Below are 24871 nucleotides of genomic sequence, written 5' to 3' on the forward strand. Positions count from 1 at the left end.
GAGTAGATCAAATGCATATATTGTTATAAATTCTAATCGCATACAGTTTATGGAAACACGTATATATATGTATATATATATATATATATATATATATATATATATATATATATATTTGTGTGTGTGTGTAATTCTTGTTTCGTTCAAAGTTTATACAACCATATTTCTACATAACTGTGGCACTATTTCCTTGTGCCACTGTTTCTAACACACTCTGCAGCATGGACGGGTGGTAAATTGTCCATGAGCGTAGAGATACAAAGAAACCCCTTCCCATAATCCCCTTGCTATCTTTCTGTCTCTTTCCTGCACGACCACCATGATGTGAGGACGCATATTTTGTCTCTCCGTAAATGAGGGGGGCACCCCCTCCCTCAACACTAGTTAGGGTAGTTTAGTTAGCTTCGAAAAGTCTATTATCCAGTTTCAATTGTAAAAATGAATTGTAAATTGTTTTTTTTTGTAATATATATTGTATTTCTAATGTAAAATAAAATAGTTAGTCATACCTTATGTATATTACAATTGTGTCGCGTGTCATTTTTCTTGTGTCTGCCATGAATGCCTTCATAAATGTCTGAAGTCGAAAGGCGGCCCTGAGGACAAAGAGATGAAGATTCCCACCAGAATGCCACCAGGGTGAAGAGATCATCTTGAGAAAAGAAAGCAGCCACACCCAGATCCAACATCTCAGGTATGATTTTCTTCTTACTACACAGACCCTAATGACTGGCCCATCTTCATATCTTCCCGAGACCGCTTTAAGACATTTACTATAACACGTCTGTCGGTCACACCTCAGTGACCGGCTGATAGTGGTATAAATGGTTGCCTTAAGACGCAGGATTGACCCTGGTTAATTACCAGACGGATCTCGTCGCATCTGTGTCGCAGTATAAATTATGCACTATGACCAAGACATATTGTTTCCCAGCATGGAAATAATTTCGACTCTTAAACCCACGGCACAACCAAAAATAACGACCACTAGACGAATCGAATAAAAAAAATGGTCCACGGTCTTTAAAAACGGAAAAAACTATTATTTCTGGCAAAATTTTAAAAAAATGGCAGACCAGTACACACGCGCACAAAAAAAAAAAAAAACGCACTCAAAAAGGAAAATTCAGAACCTGGACAAAAAATTGTCTTGCACCTACAAAAAAAAAAAACAGTTTACAAAAGATCGATTTAAAAAAAAAGAGTATTGAAAGTAACCCTTCGAAAAAAAAGTAAGAAATGTGTCCCACACACAAAAAAAAAAAAAAAAACAGAGACGAGAAAAAAAAAAGTGTCTCTAGAATATGCAATATCTCTTTCTCTCTCACGCTTTCTCTCTTTCTGTCTCTCTCCGGATATATATCGATATGTGTGTATATCTATGCATCTTGTTATTACATGAAAAAAAAAAAAGAAAAAAATCCTTCAAACACGAAGCTCGAAAAATAAATTTAAAAAAAAAAAAAAGGAAAGAAAATAAAGGATACCTAACATTTTTTATCTGATCTTTATTTCAGGTTTATAAAGATATAGGACTTTTTAAAAAATTGCTTTTGACTTTGCAAGTGTTAGATTTAGATTTGAAAAAAATAGAACTTTTACATTACATTTTATTCCATGAACAGTTGATGTGTTTTTTTTTCGGGTTAGATTAGCAGTTAATGCCGAAACATATGTGGTTTTTTTGATTTGATTATGTTTTTTTTTATTAATTTTGATTTGTCTGTTTAAAAAAAAGGAAAGAAAAAATGGATTGCTAAAAATGTGGATTACATAATGTGAACGTTTTTTTTTGTGTGAGAATGCCTTTAACAAAATTGTTCAAAATAAGATTGTTTTTCTATTTAGTTAATTGTTTTAAACTCGTAGAAATGTTTAATGTCTACCTGTCACTCATTTGTTTGAAACAATGGCCGCACATAGGAAGGAAGCGAAGATGACCTCGTCATGGTGTTTGTGAGGGTGTTGAGGGATGGGTGGTGGAACAATGCGACCTGCCTCTGTTTCTCTTCCTCTCTTTCACCACCTCTCGTGTTGTCTACCATTCTTTCACCCTCTGCAAGCTTTTTTGGGGACGAGAGAGTGACTTTTAAAATCGAAGAGTTTTTTTGTGAGATTACGTAATAGTGTTATGGGGGTGGTAGGGTGTGTAATGGCATCGCTCTGTCTCTATCCCCTTCTTTCCCCCTCATTCTCTCTCTCTACTCTTGTGTTTTAATGATTGTATAGCTAAACCCCCATGGCTGATTGCAGGAGGGCATATAATAACGAATTAACTTGGAGTTTTTTAAATTTTTCTACCAAGTTTAAAGAACAAAATTATTTATGCTTCGTTAAATTACATTAAATGATGTCTTCAATTGGTTTTTATTAAAAATAAAAACTGAGACGATTATTCAAACAGCACTTAAAGTACTTTTTTTGAAGTCTTCGAGTGTTTGGAAAAGCCAACTGTTACATGATTACGTTAATTTTTTAAGAGTTCTCTGAGATGTTCATAGTTTTTCTTAAAGAAAAATTACGCTATTACATTTCGAATATTCTCTGAATTTTTAATAATTTCTAAGGAAATATTGTTTGACTAACGAAAGAGATTTTCCTGAACTCTAGATGATTTTAAGGAAGAATTATTCGAGCAAATTCTTTAATTGAAGGTTTATTTGAAATTGGACCGTATGATAGGGGTCCCTGAAATATTGACTGAGGAGTATATACGTAAAATTGAATTAATTATTAAGAAAAAAAAAAAAAGATTTCCTCAGTCTAGAAAGATCTCTCTTTAATTGAAACTTTAATTTTTTCGAGCTGTTAACTATACAGAACTGGTCGTTAACTAATGTGACTCCCAGGTGTGGCGGGAGTTTATTAGTTCGAAATAATCCTTGTGAGTGAGTTTAGGAAAAGAATTGCTTTTAAATGATAAAATAATTACTTGGAAAATAAAGTTAATTAACATGAAAAGTTTCTGAATTCGAAATGACCTGGATAATGGTCTAAAAGAAGAAATGATTTTTAAGAATCAATTAAATAACTGTAAATGTACACTGAATTTTAAAAATAATAATTACGAAATGAAAAATTTGGGATGTTTCTGAATCTCATTGTGAAGGGTGAATTGATTCAAAATGAATTTTCTATGATCTTTTCGGAAGATTAATTTTAATAATGAACCAAATGTTTGGAATAATTTTTGAATTGTATTACGAAAAATGGGTCTATTCGAAGTTTATGACCTTTTGAGAAGATTGGTTTTTATAATAATAAATGACTTACTTTGGAAAGAAGTTAACTAACATAAATTGATTTTAACGATGAACCAAAATACTTGAAATAATTTTTAAATTTTGGAATTAAATTTTAATGATCTTTTGTAAATCAAGTTTTGAAAAAATACATATACTTTTTAAATGTACCCTGAAATTTGGGAAAAAGTTAATTATGAATGTAATGACTGAAATGCGTTTGCATTGTGTAAACAAATTCTAATTGTGACCGAGGTGCTCTGAAATGATTTTTTAAAAATGTTTTCTTTTTAAGAAAAAAAATTGTTAACACCCTATTTCATTGATTTAATGTATACCAGGTTTCTGAATTGTTTATTTTTGGAAATTTTTTCCCCCCTAATTGAGTATTCTAACTCATGAAGGCTGAGTGCCCTTCTTAATTAATTCTTTATATAATTAATAAATATTCCGTGGTGGATAGTTTTTATTGGTCGCTCGGCGGCAGACTCCTTGCTCTAACAGAATTAATTGGATTAGAACCTCTGAAGACCAAGGTTTTACTAAATCCATATAGGTCGGCGTGATGAGGTCACGTAACCCCGACTTATTAAAAAAATATTATACTGGTTGCTTAAAAAAGTGTAAATCCAGTTACTCCATTGCCTCGATGGAGGGCGAGGATGATTACCCTCTCTGGTATTTGAAGCAGTATACCAGTCTACCAGGAGCCTGGTGGAAAAAGATAACTTGCTTCACTGAAAATACATTATACTGGTTGCTGAAGAGAGCGTAAGTCCAGTAACTGAAGTAATAACTTGGAATACATATAGGTCGGCGTGATGAGGTCACGTAACTCCGACTTGGTTAAAATACATTATACTGGTTGCTGAAGGGAGCGTAAATCCAGTTACGGAAATAATGTTATGCAGACTAAATTAAAAAACGTATAGGTCGGCGTGATAAACTCACGTACAATCCGACTTAGTGAAATACGTATAGGTCGGCGTGATAAACTCACGTAGAATCCGGCTTAGTGAAATACGTATAGGTCGGCGTGATAAACTCACGTACAATCCGGCTTAGTGAAATACGTATAGGTCGGCGTGAATAAACTCACGTACAATCCGGCTTAGTGAAATACGTATGGGTCGGCGTGATAAACTCACGTAGAATCCGGCTTAGTGAAATACGTATAGGTCGGCGTGATAAACTCACGTAAAATCCGGCTTAGTGAAATACGTATAGGTCGGCGTGATAAACTCACGTACAATCCGGCTTAGTGAAATACGTATAGGTCGGCGTGATAAACTCACGTAAAATCCGGCTTTGTTAAAAAAATATTATACTGGTTGCTTAAGAAAGTGTAAATCCAGTAACTGAAATCGTGATGCCATTGCCTCGATGGAGGGCGAGGATGATTACCCTCTCTGGTATTTGAAGCAGTATACCAGCCTACCAGGAGCCTGGTGGAAAAGATAACTTGCTTCACTGAGTTCCTGATGGAACGTAGAGCATGGAGACATTGATTGCTGACGGCCGGTTGACGCACCATTCACGGAAAATTAGGGACTTCTGAAATTTATGAATGCTCATAAATTTCGGATAGCATAGGGAGGGATGTGGCACTATTTCCTTGTGCCACTGTTTCTAACACACTCTGCAGCATGGACGGGTGGTAAATTGTCCATGAGCGTAGAGATACAAAGAAACCCCTTCCCATAATCCCCTTGCTATCTTTCTGTCTCTTTCCTGCACGACCACCATGATGTGAGGACGCATATTTTGTCTCTCCGTAAATGAGGGGGGCACCCCCTCCCTCAACACTAGTTAGGGTAGTTTAGTTAGCTTCGAAAAGTCTATTATCCAGTTTCAATTGTAAAAATGAATTGTAAATTGTTTTTTTTTGTAATATATATTGTATTTCTAATGTAAAATAAAATAGTTAGTCATACCTTATGTATATTACAATTGTGTCGCGTGTCATTTTTCTTGTGTCTGCCATGAATGCCTTCATAAATGTCTGAAGTCGAAAGGCGGCCCTGAGGACAAAGAGATGAAGATTCCCACCAGAATGCCACCAGGGTGAAGAGATCATCTTGAGAAAAGAAAGCAGCCACACCCAGATCCAACATCTCAGGTATGATTTTCTTCTTACTACACAGACCCTAATGACTGGCCCATCTTCATATCTTCCCGAGACCGCTTTAAGACATTTACTATAACACGTCTGTCGGTCACACCTCAGTGACCGGCTGATTGTGGTATATAACCAATTTATTTGAAATTTTCAGATAACCCATCTTTAGAGTCGAGGGAGTTTTTGATGTTATTAAAATAAATGTACATGCCAACTATTAAACTATTAAATAAAATAAATATATTTTTCGTAAGCCTTTAGTGCGAACCTGATTGTTGATAGAACTGAACTTCCGGTTCGATCACACACCACGATTTGACGAAACGAATTAGAAGATTTCATTTTCTTTTTACTCGATAAGTAAAAAAAAAAAAAAAAACATAATTCATTTGTTTATCTTCCATATTTTTTAATTTAAACATTTTTCTTCATTTTATCAGGCAAAAAAAAAGTTTGTCGCTAGTTTTTTGAGTCGAAGTCTTTTTTTTCGATATGAGAAAATATGACCTTTTTATTATTTACATTATAACTTTGTTGGTAAAAGTACAGGTTTTTTGTCGAAGAAATTTTACGGATTGGTAAAGTGCTTTAATAATATTTCGTGCTAATACAAAGAGTGGTCCGCGCTATTTTTTAAATCGAATTTCCACATTTAATAAACGTTTTATTATGTTTTGTATTCAATTGTAAGGTTAAAATACAGATTAGATACAAAACACCCTCTCCTCCCATGGTAAGAATGGCTTTTTAAATAATAACGTTATTATTTCAGCACGGAACACTCTCTGCATTAGTACCGTACTTTCACTTAAATATTTAATAAACAAAACAAGGTACTTATGCAGAGAAAGTATCGTGCTAAAATAATAATATTATTTAGAAAACTATTATTTACATAGGGAGGGCGTTTTGTAACTATTCTATATTTTCAACTAACAATTTAATAAACAAAATATGGTACTTATGCAGAGAAGATACCGTGCTGAAATAATGCTATTAGGAAACCCATTCTTAACATGGGAAAGGGAGGGTTTTCTGTAACTATTTTATACTTTTACCTAACAATTTAATAAACTAAAGATAGAATTATGCAGAGAAGGGTCCGTGCTGAAATAATACCGTTATTTAGAAAGCTATTCTTAACATGGAGAGGGAGTTTTGCAGCTATTCTATACTTTCACCTAACAGTTTAATAAACAAAAATAGATGGTACGTATGCATAGAAAGTACCGTGCTGAAATAATCTTAATTAGGAAGACATTCTTAACATGGGGATGGTATTTTGTAACTATTCTGTCCTTTCACCTAACAATTTTAAAACAAAACATGGTACTTATGCAGAGAAGCTACCCTGCTGAAATAATTATATTATTATTAAGAAAGCAATTCTTTGGTGTTTTGACAAGGAACAGTACTGAAGCATTAACAATATTTAGAAAGCAATTCTAACATGGGGAGGGAGGATGTTTTCTAACCATTCTGTACTTTCGGGGCTAATGCAGAGAGTGATCCGCGCTATTTCTTAAATCGTATTTCCACGTTTAATTAAAGTTTTATGATATGTGTTTATTCAATTGTAAGGTTAAAGTACAGATTATGTACACCCCCTCCCTATGTTAAGAATGGCGTTTTAAATAATAACGTTATTATTTCAGCACGGATCACTCTCTGCATGAAAACCGATTAATATTTTGTTCTTTGCTTTTTTTACCGTATTTTTTTTAAGAAAACTTTTTTTCACAAGAACAAGTGCACGTGTTTTTCTTTTTTTTCTACAGAAGTTGTTTTTATATAAGAAAATATGAATGCTTTTAAAGAATTTGGGCACTCGTGAACTTATTGATCCGTTCTGAAATAATGACGTTATTAATTAAAAAGCCATTGGGAAGAAGAGGGTGTTTTGTACCTAATCTGTACTTTCATCTTACAATTGAATAAAAAAACAGTAAATTTTTTAATTAGATCCACCGCCACAATTTTCTTTTAAATGACGATTTGTAGATTTTCGACTATGCTGAATACGGAAATTGCATTGAAAATTTTGCAGAAATAAGTAGTTATCGAGATATAAAAAGTTTTATAATGCATTGTAATCTATGGCAGCCATCTTTTTTACACGCTTGTACGCGTCATAAACAAATCTACGCACATAAAGATGACTGGCAAAGAATTCAATGTATAAACAACTATTTATATCTCGATAACTACTTATTTCTGCAAAATTTCAATGCGATTTCTGTATTCAGCATACTCGGAAACCTTTAAAAGTCGTCATTTAAAAGAAAATTGTGGAGGTGGACCTAATCTAAAAAAAAATACCCCCCAAAAAACATGAAACTTTAATTAAACTAGGAAATACGATTTTTAAAAATAGCGCAGATCAGTAAGTGCATTAGCACCCATTAATCGACTAACGTGACCTTATTGCCAAATAAGGTCCGCCTACAATGTTGAACGTTCCGTTCACATTGTTTTTTTTTCAAGTTAAGTTCAACTTTCACAATATCTTTATTTTTTTTTTAATTTCACAATATCTTTTTTTAATAATAAATTGTTAGTTAAAAAAGCACCGAATACTTACAAAACACCATCCCCTCTCTTTGTTAAGAATGGTTGAAAAAATATTAGGCACTCATTTAGAGAGTGGTCCGTGCTGAAATAATAACGTTATTATTAAAAAATTCATTCTTAATATGGGGAGGGGAGGGTGTTTGTACCTATTCTGGACTTTAACCTCACAATTGAATAAAAACACATATCATAAAACTTTAATAAAGCTTGGAAATACGATTTTAAAAAAAAAAGTGCGAATCAGTACGTTCATTAGCATCAGGAATTGTTTGGTGAAATACAGAAAAGTTTCTACCAAGAAAACCATTATTTTATTTTTATTTTTTTGCTATTCTTACCAAAGGGAAGGGATGGTGTTTTGTTACTATTCTGTGCTTTCAACTAACAATTTATAAAAAAAAACAAAAGGTAAATTTTCACATTAGGTAAACCTCCACAAATTTTAACACGGGTAGGTTTGGGGTGTTTATTATGAAAGCCGTTATTAACATGGGGAGAATGATTGTATTTATTCCAAAAGCCGTTTTTAAAAGACGAAAGACAGGTAAAAGGTTCAAACATGTGGTTAGGCATTGGTGTTGTTTATTCCGAAAGCCGTTCTTAATATGGGGAGCTTGGGAGTGTGTATTCATGGCCGTCAATGAATTATAGTGCATAGTACAGGTCTTTATATCTCGAAAACTAATTGCCTCTTCAAATTTTAAATGAGATTTTCTTATTCAGCAAAGTCGAAAATTGTGGAGGTGGACCTAATGTAAAAAAAAAATTACCCCCCCCCCCAAAAAAAAAGATATCGTGAAATTTAAATTCAAGCGCGGTACTAAAAATAAAATTAGACAGAAAAATAGACCTTTGGGTTTGTACTTGCGAAAAGACTTGACAAAGTTGTCAACCAAACCAAATATATAACAAGTAAATATTTTCAAAGCAAGATAAGTTACTTTTCTACCTAATTGGATAATTTTTAGTGTTTTTATTGGGTTTGTACTACTGTACATATAGATTCGAAAAAGTTGTCAAAAACTACAAATATAACAAATATTATCAAAGGCAAGATATGTTACTTTATTACCAAAATGGATAATTTTGTTTTTGGTTTTTTAATGTAAAATGTTTATTCAACTAAAAAAATACAACGTTTACTGCTATATATGTAAAATTACAAATGCTGTTTACTGCTATATATGTAAAATTACAAATGGCGGCAGACATTAGATTTGGGAAAATGAGTTAAAACTAAAAAACTATACTAAATACTGTTAAAAACCACCAGAATACATGTCCGCCTACGTCATGGTAACATATATTGAGTGAGTTCCTGACAGTATTTTGTATATTTTTTTTAGGTTTAACTCATTTTCTCACACTGAACGTGTTCAACAGTCGGGCATCATTTGTATTTTTAAATATACAGATAAACACTACATGTTTTCGAACCGATTAAACATTTTACACTACATAAAAATACTAAAATCTTATCCAGTTAGATAGAAAAGTAAATCATGTTGCCTTTGATAACATTTATTTGTTATATTTATTTTCAACAACTTTTTCGTATCTGTGTTCAGTAATACAAACCGGTTTTATTTACTATAACCTTTATTCGGCTCGAAAAACAGTGTTTATCAGTGTATTTGAAAAATACAAACGGTGACGGGCACTGGTGATGATGTTAAGTTTGAGAAAATTGTTTAAAACTAAAAAAAACTATACAAAATACAACCAGAAACCCACCGAATATGTCAACCTATTTCAAAATAACATATAATCAGTAGGTGTCTTACACTGTTTTGTATAGTTTTTAACTGATTTTCCCAAACTTAACGTATTCAAAGCGCCCATTCGTCTTTTTGAAATACATATATAAAAACTAAGTTTTTTAAGCCGATTAACATTTTACATTAAATAAAAACACTAAAAAATTATCCAGTGGGATAGAAACGTAATTTACCTTACCTTTGGTTTCATGTATTCGTTTTTTGACAACTTTTTCGAATATGTGTATAGTACCCCCCTTACCCAAATATTAATTAAAACCTCACATTTTTTAATACAACAAAAAATAAAACGATTTAGCGTTTAAAAGTTTTAGCAACTTTCGGCTTAATCCATTGAATGTTGGTCGTGCCCAAGCCATGATTGACGGTAACTCCCGAGGATCAGGATCCAATTCTGCAAGAGTACCATATTTTTCGCCGATATGTATATATATATATATATATATATATATTATATATATATATATATTTGTATGTATATGTATATGTATACATCAATGAATGTTAGCCCTACGCTGATGATTGCGTTAGCGTGGAACACAAGTGTATGTACGTCATATATACATCTATATATATATATATACCTTTATATATACATCTATATATACCTTTATATATATATATATATACATACGGATGACCCAAAACTAACGGGCCCAATGCATATCTAAGCCCCATTTCTTAGTGTATTTTCTGAATGAAATTAAACTTTACTCATAACTAGTTTATTATATTCCAAACATCACATCAACACACTTGGGCCTTGTGCTTTTTTTCCGTTCCACAACATATTTTCTAGATTGTCTCCATATAGGTTTGTTTTTTTGGGGGGGTCACCGTGTATATATATATATATATGTATATATATATATATATGCATACATATATACATATATATACACATATATATATACATACATATATACATACACATATATACATATATATACACATATATATATATATATACATATATATATATATACATATATATGTACATATATATACACTTATATATATACATATATATATATATACATATATATGTACATATATATACACTTATATATACACATATATATATATACATATATATCCATATATACATATCTATACATATATACCAATATATACATACATATATATCCATATATACATATATACATATATATACACATATACATACATATATATATACACATATATACATATATATACACATATATACATATATATACACATATACATACATATATATATACATATATATATATACACCCATATATATACACACATATATATACACATATATATATACATATATATATATACATATATATTGAAAGTCTAGACGATCTATGTTTCGCATCGAGTCGCCGAGTTGTATAAACTTGGAGGTGTGTATCTTAATGAAGATTAATAGATTGGTAGAGATAACCTTTCAGTTTTTGTTAAGACATCCACTTCGGAGAAATAACTGATGAATAAACCAGGTGTCTGTTGTAATCTATTTCCAATTAATTTGTAATTCAAAAAACTGTGGGGTCAACGCTTAGCCTCCACTTCTATAAAAAAATACTTCTATGTTGATTTGAGCAACTTAGTTTTTGTGTCAAGACCTCATTTCTCGAAATTGGTTGAAAAGTCCATCATATATACCTGGGTAATTCAGAAAAAACACGTACATATATATTTCTTACTGACAAGAATCTTTTCACCACACTGAGGATTGCGTAAGATTAAACAATTTCTTAGTCATGGTTAAATCAATAATAATTATATAATATATGTATAAATACATATATGCATACATGTGTGTATACTATATATATATATATATATATATATATATAATATATATATATATATTTTTTTTTTTACACAGGCATCACCACATTATCAAGGCCCAGAGGCCACTCAAGGATAAGGGTTAAAGAGTGTACAGTAGAAGTTGGTCAATATAGTAATCATTAGTAATGAAAATTTGGTAAATTTAATAACTTATATGGAACAGCTCATCAAGAACTTATTTACCTTAGACTTGAACACAACCATATTGTAGTCAGCCGGAAAGCAGGAAAACGGAAGACAATTCCACAGGCGTGCAGTTCTAAGAAAGAAGCTTTGTTCATGGAATCTATGTTTAGGTTTAGGCACAGATAAAGAGTGGGGGAAATTATTGATAGTGTTTACAGCTAGACGAGTGTTTCTTGTGAAAGTTTGGCGAGGGGGGACCATAGATTGAAGCTCAGTTGAACACTTTCCATGAAAATAACGATACATCAGAGACAAACTCGCAACATCTCTTCTGTGAGATAGAGGTTGTAAGGAGGAGAAAAGGACATCTCCTACGAGGCTACGAAGTCTATTTTGAACTCTATCAAGGCAGGACAAGTCCTTTCTAGCAGCTCCTGCCCAGATGTGGCAACAGTATTCCATCCTTGGACGTACCTGGCTCTTATATAGATAGAGAATAGCATCAGCAGTGAGATATCTACTGGATCGATAGAAAGATCCCACCATTTTTCCAGCGGCCTTGGCAACAGATTTGATATACGTGTTCCATTTAAGATCAGGAGTAATGGTCAAGCCCAGAAGCTTGTCAAAACTTGAGGCCTCCTGAAGACGAGAGCCATTCATTTCAATTGATGACAAATGTGGATTAAAATGTTGATGATGTAAAGAGAGAAGCTTGGTTTTAGATGCATTAAAAGTAACCAGCCACTCCTTTCCCCATTGTACTACATGCTCAAGATCAGAGGAGAGAGAATTGGAGAGTACTTGCTCGTTTACTGTCTTAGATGTGGTACCATAAATGGTAGTGTCGTCAGCATAAATGTCTACAAATGATGTAAGGATATGATTAGGAAGATCATTAATGTAGATCAGGAAAAGAGTTGGGCCCAGGATGGATCCCTGAGGGACACCGGCATTAATACTGTGAGCTTCTGATTTTTGCCCCTCAACTACTACTCTTATGAACCTATCAGAAAGAAATGATTTAATAATTGAGAATACTTTTCCAGCTATACCATAGCTAGCGATCTTATGAAGTAAACCTTTATGCCATACCCTATCAAAGGCTTTAGATATGTCAAGAGCAATTGCCCTAGAAAGATTGCCACCGTCGAGAGATTTGCTAATCCTATGCGATATAACTGTAAGGACATCTGCTGTAGATCTAGCAGAACGGAAACCATATTGAGTGTCACTAAGAAGGTTATTTTTGTTGAGATGTTTGATTACTTCTGTATTTAACACAGATTCTAGCAACTTACTCATGACGCACAAGAGACTTATTGGCCTGTACTGAGAGGGGGATGAGCGATCACCTGAATTCTTAAATACAGGGCATACTGATGAGATTTTCCAGGGAGATGGGAAACTATTCTCCTTAAGACAACGTTTAAACAGTTTTGTAAGTATGGGCGCTAGTTCAGGTTGAAGTTTTTTGAGTACTATAATTGGAATACCATCAGGGCCAGTTGCTTTACTGGAATCAAGGTTTTTGATTAGCTTGGCAACATCACGTACAGATATACGTATATCACATAGCGTGTTTTCTGATACAGGAGGAAATATTGGGGGTTGGCGGTCTTGGTCGCAAAGGGTAGAATTAGCTGCAAAGTTCTTGACAAAGAGTTTGGCTTTGTCTGATGCTGACGAGATTACCTCAGGTCCATTGATAATAGTTGGGATGGAGCACACGCTTCTGTTCAGGATTCTGTTTGCTATTTGCCAAAACTGGTGGGAACCAAGCCGCTGCTCAGCTACTTTGGACTTAACAGATTGAGCATACAACTCTCTTGCGTTCCTTATTACTTTCTTACAATGGTTGCTGGCAGTCCTGAAAACGGCTTTAGTTTCCATACATCTATTACGTTTGAAGCAGTGGAAAAAGTGATTTCTGTGCGCAATGGCAGCAGCACATTCTGGAGAGAACCATGGCTGGCTGTTAGGTTTTTGCTGAAACTTTTTAGAGGGTATGAAATGGTCAATACCTACAATTAACCATTCAGTTAGGTCTAATACTATAGAGGACACATCCTTTTTAAACATGGAAATCAGAGGTAGATCAGATATAAATGTACGGAAGCTATCCCAGTCAGCCTTAGTGTATCGATATACTGTACGATGAAGTGGTATGTCTGGGGACTTATTACATTTCATTTTTATCTTAATTGATACAACAGAGTGGTCGGAAGATCCAAGAGGCGACAGAACAGAAACTGAACATAGTTCAGGGCAAGTTGTGAGAAAAAGGTCTAGTAGGCTCGCATACTGGCCGTCATTATCGGGCACACGGGTAGGTTCCTGTACAATCTGAGTGAGGTCATAGGCAATGGAGAAATCATGACAGAACCTCCCCTCATCATCGGTCTTGTTTGAGTGGGTCAACCATTCGACGTTGTGAACATTGAAGTCTCCACATACGTGAATGTTAGCTGAAGGATAAGTAGAAAGGACTTGGTCAATTTTCTCAGATATGCTTTGAAAGATAGTAACTCCGCTGTTGTGGGGCGATAGAGAGTAAATATAAATGCAGTAGTGTGAGCTAAAGCAACCCGGAAGCACATATAGGGTAAGTTAGGATCTTCCCTGGAGATGTCCCTCCCACATGGAAAGCTATCTTTAATATAGGCACATATTCCATGCCCATGGCGATCTTGGGGGTCAGATTTAGAAGTTAAGTTAGAGTATCCTGTAATTGCAAACTCATCTAGGGAAATAGCCTGTCCAATGCCAGTTTCACTTAAAAATAAAAGGTCTGGTTTAGTCTCCTGTAATTGGGTTTCAACCTCTGGAAGGTTAGAACGTAGACCCCTGATGTTGGAGAAGGAGACATGGTAGTAGGGGTCTACGTTGGAAGTTGGAGAACCGGGTTTAATCGTGTATTTTTTCTTGAAACTTGTCATGATGAAATTTTGGAATTTGTGGACTAGGTCGACAGATATACTTAGAGCAGGACAGAGAGGGGAAACTAAGAGAGAAAAAGAAACGAAGAATTTTTTTTTTTGTACCACATGATAAGGTAAAACCGTAACAATTACCCACTAGTATGGCATCGAGAGGCCCCACCAGAAGCTACTGCATGGTCCAGATTCCATTCACAAAATGGCAATACAGCAGCCCCAGTACTTTGCACCTGCTGATAGGACAGCCTCCTTAGTGGTTAATCCAAGGTTCGGGTCCCTGACTATCAGGCGGATAACGTCAGCCCAGACAAAACGTTTACCTCCATCACCCTTACTAGTGACATGGCTACAAGGATAGACATAGAAACAGAAAATTTCCACCAACTCTGCCAACTGTTCGCGCAAAAATACTGCCAACCTAGAAAACAGCTTTTTCTTCTCCCTTTGTCAGAAAAATCACTCATTTAAAAAATGAGGACTGAGGGACAAATAAGAAGAAGCGAGAGTAACAGGAGCTGCCGATAACGCATCCACAATGCGTTTTCTACTCTCCATTAAAAAAAAAATAAATAAAATAACTATTAAGTATTGTACTTAATAAAAAGTCCAACGGACCTGTTTAAGGGAAAGTATGGTGATAGATTCCCCTCCCACGAACTAAAAATGAGTACAATTAGGTAATCTATTTTTGCAATCAACTCGGTAGATAAATAAACATTTATGGACGAGAGACAAAAAAAAAAAAAAAAAAAAAAAAAAGAAGCTAGCATTTAATACAACAGAAATACATAAATTAAATACTGAAATAAAATGTAGTTATTAATATTTGAATCTTAAAATAAAAAGTGCGAATTAGTAGAGAAAAAAATCACTTATCACAACAACGCATTCCGTCTCCAAACTAGTGAAGAATTTAACTTTTAATAGCGTTCAGAAGATTTTTTTTTTTTTTAAATTAACCGTTAAGAGAAAGCGTGATTTTATTCTGAACTTTAACTAATCACGTTTTAAGCAACTTATGATATAAAACAAAATCGGATGGGGGGGGGTTCTTCCGAAGTTAGTTGGTGACGTTATAAGGAATTGCGAGATAAGATGGGAGCCAGAAATTAGGGGACTGAAAATGATAATATAATGGATTGATTATACAATATTTAAGATCAACTTGGTAGATAAACATTTATGGACAAAAAAAAAAAAAAAAAAAAAAAAAGAAGCTAGCATTTAATACAACAGAAATACATAAATTAAATACTGAAATAAAATGTAGTTATTAATATTTGAATCTTAAAATAAAAAGTGCGAATTAGTAGAGAAAAAAATCACTTATCACAACAACGCATTCCGTCTCCAAACTAGTGAAGAATTTAACTTTTAATAGGTATTTATATATATATATATATATATATATATATATATATACATTTATATATATATATATATATATATATATACATGTAATTCAAATTTCTATATTATTATAATTACATAAAACAATAAAAATCCTAAAGCTTTGGCTTTTATTTATATATATTTATGAATTAATTATTTGTACAAATAAATATTTACTACAATAAACGTATAATATAATACGTACATAATAGAAATATAAACTGTTCCATATTTATCTTGATATATTATATACCATGGCTTTACGAAAAGACCTTTGAAAACTGGAAATAAAACCTCAGTATGAAACCAGTTACTATAGTATCCAACAATTAATCAGAAGATATCCTCGTTATAAAACATCATTGTTGTAAAGGTTGCTAGGTAATTAACAGCCAAGCTTTAGAAACCGTTGCCCATGTTCGTTAAATATACTGAGAACTTCAGGAGGGAGTAATTCTATTATGAATTATGTTTTTATTAACGAGAATTAAAAAAAATATATAACGGGAAGCTGACCCATAAAGTGTAAAACACATAGTAATGCCTTTCTAAATGAGTTAAACTAATATCTTGCCGTATATTTAAACACAGTAGCGTTTTTTATGATAAACATGAAAATAAATAGGTCGTTTTATGACAAAAATGAAAAGAAATAGGCCGTTTGAAAATGCATAAAAACAAACTGATACATGTAGATTAATTGCATACACTTATTTATTTACTCGTTACGTTTAATCAGGTTAGTAAAGAAACCATCTATTTCTTCCTTAATGTGCACATTTAACCATTTCGGTTTTCAATTCTGATATTAAAATATATATTTTCGATTAAAATTTTCAGTTTTAAAATCATCTACTTAAAACAAAAAGAATACATCGGAAATCTGAAAGAAAAATATAATTTGCAATATCCCTTTATTTCTTCTGGAATAATGATTGAACCAAATCTAATAACAAACACATTTGTCCAGGTTCAAATTGATATAAATACACACTCACTTCACAAACAATTAATTTAATAAATAATAGGCGGAGTTTAAATAATTATGAATATGTTTACTTACAGATGCACGTGTTCCGTTCCTTTAATTTTGTTTCGGTTCGTATTATTACTGCAATAGTATTGACGAATGGATCAGGTTACAGCGCTGAAATAAAAAGAAAACATTATATATTAAAAGAGTATTGTAACATGGGTACTGGTAAGCTACAAAGAAAATAGCATACACATCAGACTCGACTAATCTTTCTTTTAAGCACAAGTTGTGTATAACCATTTTTCCTTTTCCCTGTCTCCACACTAGCTTTAATAGTCTCTTTCTGTCACTGCATACTCAAATGCCAATCTGCACTGTTCGCGATTTCCTTTCTACTTCACTAGACACTAAAATCTTAGCACACCAACTTACCTTAAAGCCGTTGTTACAAATCTTCTATCACTCCCAAAAAATATTTACAAGAATTTAACAGACTTAACGTAATAAAAGAAATGAGAGAAAAACTCTCAAATGTTTATACAAATATACATAAAATTTAAATAGAATATAAACTGTCTTGTTGTTGTATAATATGTTCGGTAGTACACCTGCATACATTTTTCGTCAGATTTCCCCCCCATCCTTATTTGTTCTTTCGTTTTTTTTTTTCAATTTTGGAATATACAGGAATTCCAACGTATCCTTGCAAATATTTAAGGTCGGCATATTAATGCGTAGAAACTTGAAAAAAAGACTGAGAGAACTGTTTAAATAACGAGGTTATATTTTATTCTTTCATTTTAAGAAGTTTTATAGAAGCAGTGTATAAATATTCTAGCTTGGTTGTAGAATGGTAGAGATTTGAATTCTTTGACTGAAATATTTATACAAACTTTTTCTAATCCTATAACTTATATGTCTCATTATTATTCAGTTAGTTTTAACTGGATTATCTGATAAAATACTAAACTTCACAACGGCCCATTTCTCAACTTTTAACGGCTCATCCCATTTTGGCAAGATTATTCAAAACAATGTTTGCCTATTCTTGTCTCTTAAGTGATAAATCACTTTTATCGAGAGTATTCGAGACAATTGCTCTAGACATCTGAAGATATGAGCCAGAGTTATTATCTTTATAAGCTAATTAATCTGATATAGACGTTATACAGTTATTATTGCAGTTTCCCTACTTCATAGTACAGTAGTGTTCGACACTATCATTAAGCACAGGAAGGTTTATCTTATGCGTGCACTGTTTATTCAGTAAATTATCTTTCTTTTCCGCTTCCTGACACCCGCAGTGAATTCGTCTAAAATAAAATGTTTGCACCGTTTAACATCTAATGTACATTTTATAAATTCCTCGATAAATAAAAGGTTAATTAAAAGTTTTAATTCAGGGACCATTGCCGAAAACATCTATTTCACACTCGCTCTTGCCTTATAAAGGAAACACTTGTTCAGTAAATAGAATTATTCGTACATAATCACTTGAAAATTTTATGTGCAACAACGCTGTAGAAATAAACAATCATTTCGAACGTAACACTTCTAATAAATGAAAATACTCTTTATTTTATGGAGTGGGAGTTTCTTCTCATGCGTTAAAAATGTTAAATTGTAAAAACTTGTTTACTTTGCTCCAAATCTATTTTTCTTGGGTCTGTTCAACTGAACCTGAAAACTTAATATTCAAGTCTAGAAAAAACGTTCGATGTAGGAAAGGTGAGATGATGATATCTATCTCCTTGTAGATGTTCTTATCGATTCCAGTAACGACGTGATCATTAACACCGTCTTTAATAAAAAATAAACATACATCGGCTAAGTCCTGCATAATAAATAATGTACGCATGTGTACTTCGTTACAAAATTTCAATAATAAAAAAAATATATCATATATCGCGCGAAAGTGATTTCTTCAAACAAATATATACTCTTCTACGAACCAAACATATAAAACATACCATAGTCAACAACCGGTTCTGAAACTATCTTGCCGATCAAAAATTAGACTATCTAGTTGCAACTTAAATCAAGCTGACAATATTAAAAAAGAAAATAATCGTAATCCTCTTGACATATTCTACAGCAACCTGCTATATAAAAATACAAAGCAGTTGAAAATACTCTCCACAATACAATCCACAGATAGGTATTTTCAAACAGTAACAAACAATCTAGCTCATCATCTATTATGAAAACAAAAAAACAGCTAACAAGGACAAGACTGAGGAGACAAGTAATATGCTAGAAAAAATGTAATTTACCTAGTATCTTACCCGCTAGAGGAATGTATCTCTAACACTGCTTACTACATTGGCAACACTACCACCACGTTCTCGGAGAGACACACCCTATACCTTTCCAACTCCAGCTCAATATCACAGCACTTAAAACACATGGCTGCTATAACTTGAATTCCGAAGTATTCTGATAGAAAATATCAAAGTCTAACACAGCAATGTAAAAGAATAAATTAATGGAAGCGTGATAGATAAAAGCGAGTAGACTTCAAGTGTATAATAGGAATGCAATTGAAGCAATTTTCAGTGCTACGGTTCGTGAATTTTAAATTACATATATATAAACCACATGCTAATTAAATTTAACACAATATAAAATTCAATATCAACCTCTTTTTTTTTTTTAAAGTTCACCGATCAAATAAACAAAGTCACCCATGAGAACGAGAACCCTCCAAAATAAACCGTAATCTATTATCTAAACTCGAAAGTAAATTACCAAAAATGAAGCCGACTTCATAAAATGATAAAAGTTCATTATTGGAGTTTAATTATAAGGTTAAGCTCGAAGACTCAAACCCGATACATGAAGCAAAAAATAAAAATAGACAAAGAAATAAAAAATAAAAGCACTACCCCCCCAACAAATACACAACATCCACCATATCGTTATGTACTTCGAATTCTGCTAGTGTCCCATTTCCGATATGACCTAAAGATGGGCAGGTCGCCTTTTCCAGGCTCTTCAACTAAGGTTAAAACATGTTTCTAAGTTTGGAAACCGATTTTGAAAATAATTACCTATAACTGTTTCCTTATTTCAGCTTTGACTTAAAAATCCGTAAGTAAATTTTACCTATCTTGTCATGTTTTTTTTTCTCTTTATTGTTCTGAATTCTTTTTTGCCAAATATGACATTAACCAATACTGTCTTTTTACATGTATAACGAAAAAACAAAAAATAAGTCACCCATGAAAACGAGAACCCTCCAAGATATACCTTAATCTATTCTCTAAACTAGAATGTAAATTACCAAAACTTAAGCCGACTTCACAAACTGATAAAAGCTCATTATAAAATTTAAATTATAAGCTGCAGCTCGAATGATTCAAACTCGAGATAGATAACGCCAAAACATCCCCACATGAATATGGGAGGGGAGATTATCTTCAAACAGCGTCCTTAATTGATAATTTAGCACCGGTCTTATACTAAGTAGATGTTAGTACGCCCCCTTTTTTAAATGGAGAGTAGATGATGCAGTGCTGTGTTATGGGCAGCTCCAGTAACTCTCGCTTCACCTTTTATGTCTCTCAGTCCTCATCACAATGAGTGATTTTTCTGACAAAGGGTGAAGAAAAAGCTGCTTCCTAGGTCGGTAGTACTTTGTGAACAGTAGTCTGAGATGTTGGAAATCCCTCTGTCTCTATGTCTATCCTTGTGGCCATGCCACTAGTAAGGGTGCTGGAGGTAAACGTTTCTTCTGAGCTGACGTTATCTGCCTGATAGTCAGCGACCCGAACCTTAGATTAACCACTAAGGAGGATGTCCTATCAGCAGGTGCAAAGTACTGGGGCTGCTGTATTACCATTTTGTGAATGGATTCTGGACTATGCAGTAGTCTCTGGTGGGGCCTCTCCATGCCATAGTAGTGGTCAATTATTACGGTTTTGCCTTATCATGTGCTACATAAAAAAATCCTGCCCTTTTCTCTCTTACTTCCCCTCTCTATCCTGCTCTAACCAAGTATACTGACTTGTTCCACAAATTCAAAAACCTCAACATGAAATATCCCCAGAACAAAATTCAATAAACTTAGAACCCCATCTTCCACCGTAGACCCCTACTATCATGTCTCCTTCTCCAACATTAGGGGTTTACGTTCTAACCGTATAGAGGTTGAAACCCAATTACAGGAGACGAAACCGGACATATTTTCCTAAGAGAGACTGGAATAGGGCCGACCACTTCCCTAGGTGTGTTCATAATTAATTGATACTCTTACTTAACACCTAAATCTGACTTCCAAGTCCATCATGATCATAGAATATGTGCCTACATTAAAGATGGGTTCTCATGTGGCAGGGATATCTCTAGAGAAGAACCTAATTTACTTTATTTATTTATTGGCACCAATGATTTTTATCATACAATTAACGATATGTTATGCAAAATAATATTTTGTTATGATTTGGGTATTGCATCATCTAGAAAGTTCCAAAGCGTTCCATAAATAAAGTGCATTAGTCAATCCCTCACTTTATCAATAAAATCAGACTGCACAGATGGTTAAGATTAAGGAATATAGTTTCGATGTTAGACAGACCATAATGGAATGCACATAGGAAAGGTAGTAGATACAAATCCATTTCTAAGCGTTTTGAAGTTCCTGTGTCAAAAGTGAGAAACATTCTCGAGGAGTATGGTGTTTTCAATACAGTTCAAAACTTGACGGGTCGACGCCCTAAAAAGAAACCTTCTCCAAGAACTGTACAATCACTCGAGAAGTGAAAGAGGACCCGAAAACTACTGGTAAGAAAGTAGTACAGCAATTGAGCGAGTAATGTATTGAAATTTCTCTTTCGACACTGTGGACAGCACTGAAGTCACACGGGATTCAGGAGTACCGACCAACGAAAACTCCTCTCCTTTCCGAGAATAATGTTAAAACCCGCTTATAGTTTGCACGGATGTGTATTGACAAGGATTCACCTTTTAAGCGTTAAGTTTTATGATCAGATTAGACTAAGATTGAAATATTTGGCAGCAGAAATGTGTTGTTTGTGTGGCAGAACATGGGAGAAGCCTTCCACCCAAGGAATACGGTCCCTACGGTAAAGTATCTTGTACAACACTGTATGTGTTGGGGTTGCTTTCCCACCAATAGCACTGGAAAACTTGTCACTGTGGATGGCATCATGAGGCAAGATCAATACATTAAATATTGATTGAAAATTATTAACATTCTGCAGAAGCCCTTAGTCTTGGAACAAACTGGTCTTCCAACAGGACAATGATCCAAAACATACGCACAAAATCAGTGAAAAAATGGCTTTTGGATAATTAAATACGCGTCCTGAATTGGCCAAGTCAACGTCCGGACTTGATTCAAATGGAAAACTTTTGGGCTGTGGTGACGGCGAACGTAAAAAGCAGGAAACCAAGGAACCTGAAGGAATTAGAAGATATCGCCAAGGAAGAATGGTTTAATATTCCTATGGATGTGTGTAGGAATTTAGTAATGTCGTATAGAAAACGTCTGGAAGCTGTTATTAAAAACAAAGGTTTTGCAAGTGGCTATTGATAAAGGTTGCCAATAAATTTGAATTCGTTTATTTTTTGTTATCATTAATAATGTCGGATTTATATATATATATATATATATATATATATATATATATATATATATAGTAGAAATGGTAATTAATAAAAACCTGAAGAAAGTGATCAATACTGTTGTAGAGCAAATATGCGTTTTATTTTTATATTACTGTATTTTTCTGTTAAGTTACATTATTGTTTCATCTACCCGGCCGTTTTTTGGCCGTCTGAAGCTTCCTCAGACTATAGCAGAAAAAATATATACATGTATGTATATATATATATATATATATATATATATATATATATATATATATATATATATATATATGACTACTTAATTTTATCACACCAATTAATATATGAAAATATATTTTTATGTGTAAATTTTAAGAATTTACTTCAACAATGCTCAATACATAGGTAGAGAAACAGGATATAAAAATATATATGACAATTAAGCTACACAGAACATTCCGCGTTTCATTCTCGAGAGAATTCGCAAGGCTTCTGCCTAATATATAGTTTGTCATTGTTTGGGGGTACAAAATTCAAATATTGCAATCAAGAAAGGAAGACGTTTATTATTAATGATAAAAGTAAAATACGTAAAACCCGTTTTAAAAAAGGGGAAGGGTAAAATTAAAGAAGGATTCAGCTGACCTCGCTTTATCAAAACTTTATCAAGGGATTTAAAATTGGAAAAATCAAAAATGTGTACATTATTAAAATTCCTCATGTGTTTTTCACCTATAACGGTACGCAATGTAGCTTTATTTTTATAATGTACATATTTGTGAATTCTACTTTTAAAATCTCTCGATACAGCTTTCCGAGAGCGATGTTGAATATAGTTTCATGTTTTGCTTTCCTAGATGCAATTTTACTTAAATCTCTGTGTTTATTACAGAGTGTTCAATAGAAGACCGAGAAAGTATATATTATATTTATTATACAAACATTATTGGTTAAATATGTGCATAACTGTTTCAGTGAAATATAAATGCTGATAGATCGCCACTTCAGACCAAAAAAAGACAACATTCTATTGGCTTATCTAAACAAAAAATTCTACTGTAAAATGAGTGTATGTATGTAATCAACAAACGGGGATCGTTGTTGCACTAGAACATCATCGTGTGATTATTATGGCTGATTTATATTTATTTTTTTTTAGTTAGTACTTGGAGTATGCTTTTCTCTGTAAACTTACATAGCCATATATAAACAGATAAAATCACGAGAAGTGCATTATATCTTATACACATACATTAAGTCCATGATGATCGGTTAATTAGTTAAGTGTAAATCTTCTTCATCTAATTGTAATAACATGTGCACTTAGAAAATTAATGATGGATTTATTAGATATTAATAAGCGCATTACACACATATTAAAACATGCATACACATACATTTTGTAGTGATTGGTCTATTAAATTAGACGTGGATCTTATCAATACAGATATATAAATATATAAAGATAAAAAAATGCTATTAAAATCCGATTATTAGTTTAATTACTAATTGTTTAATTATTAGGCAGAATCATATAAACATATATGCATCGATAAAATAATTATAATCGCTTTATTTTCTTTAGCCTGAATTTTCACATACAAGTATATAAAATATACACATACAACCGTTCATAATAACGATTAAACTATTTTATCAGGGATTAATCCATAGAAATATATAAGAATATGATGATTGCTACACCTTTCCATATGATCGCCGACATATACATTTGTTCACATCTCGTCTACTATGCTGTATTTAATGATTGTGCAGTCCCGCTGGAAATTTGCACATCTTGAAGCAGATTGGACATATAATTGAGCAACTCAACTGAGTTGACTTCCTCTGTGTGATAAATGAGTATTCCTCTGTACAATTCTATGTCTTTTCCGTATAATTACGTTAACAGACCGGCTTTCGTTTGCTCACTGAAGTTAAGAAATGCTAAGACTGATAAGCACCATGGGAGTGATCATTGGGGACATCCGTCTATAAGCGGGTCGATACCTCCTTGCAAGAGAGGGAAAGGTATCCAGACCGAGATAAATAGATAGATAGATAGATAGATAGATAGATAAGTAGATAGATAGATAGATGGAGAGAGAGAGAGCGTAACAGAGAGTTAGAGCGAGGTCACATCCTACTCTGTGAATCTAGTTTGTCAATCGGTATAACTTTATAATAATATAGACATTAGTTTAATCAAAGTAAAGTGTTTTGATATTTTACATATTTAAAAACAATTCTCATAATTTAGTTTTTGTATGCAATGTTATCAAATAATA

The 24871-nt window shown here is 33.1% G+C and overlaps 1 protein-coding gene and 1 long non-coding RNA gene across 2 annotated transcripts in view; one reads left to right on the top strand and one right to left on the bottom strand.

Annotated features, from left to right (window-relative positions):
- LOC145266278 (uncharacterized) overlaps positions 1-24871 on the bottom strand; it is a 949382-nt gene that overhangs the window by 126323 nt on the left and 798188 nt on the right. The window contains exon 6 of the mRNA XM_080121826.1: positions 17082-17165. The gene's annotated coding sequence lies outside the window, so the exon portion shown is untranslated. The remainder of the gene's footprint in view (positions 1-17081; positions 17166-24871) is intronic.
- LOC145266698 (uncharacterized) lies at positions 176-4434 on the top strand. The gene is made up of 2 exons (XR_013864772.1): positions 176-4174; positions 4224-4434. It is a non-coding gene; the product is annotated as an uncharacterized LOC145266698 (long non-coding RNA).

Source organism: Euprymna scolopes, chromosome 4 (genome assembly GCF_053919585.1).
Source record: "Euprymna scolopes isolate OS-2025 chromosome 4, ASM5391958v1, whole genome shotgun sequence".
Taxonomy (NCBI): domain Eukaryota; kingdom Metazoa; phylum Mollusca; class Cephalopoda; order Sepiida; family Sepiolidae; genus Euprymna; species Euprymna scolopes.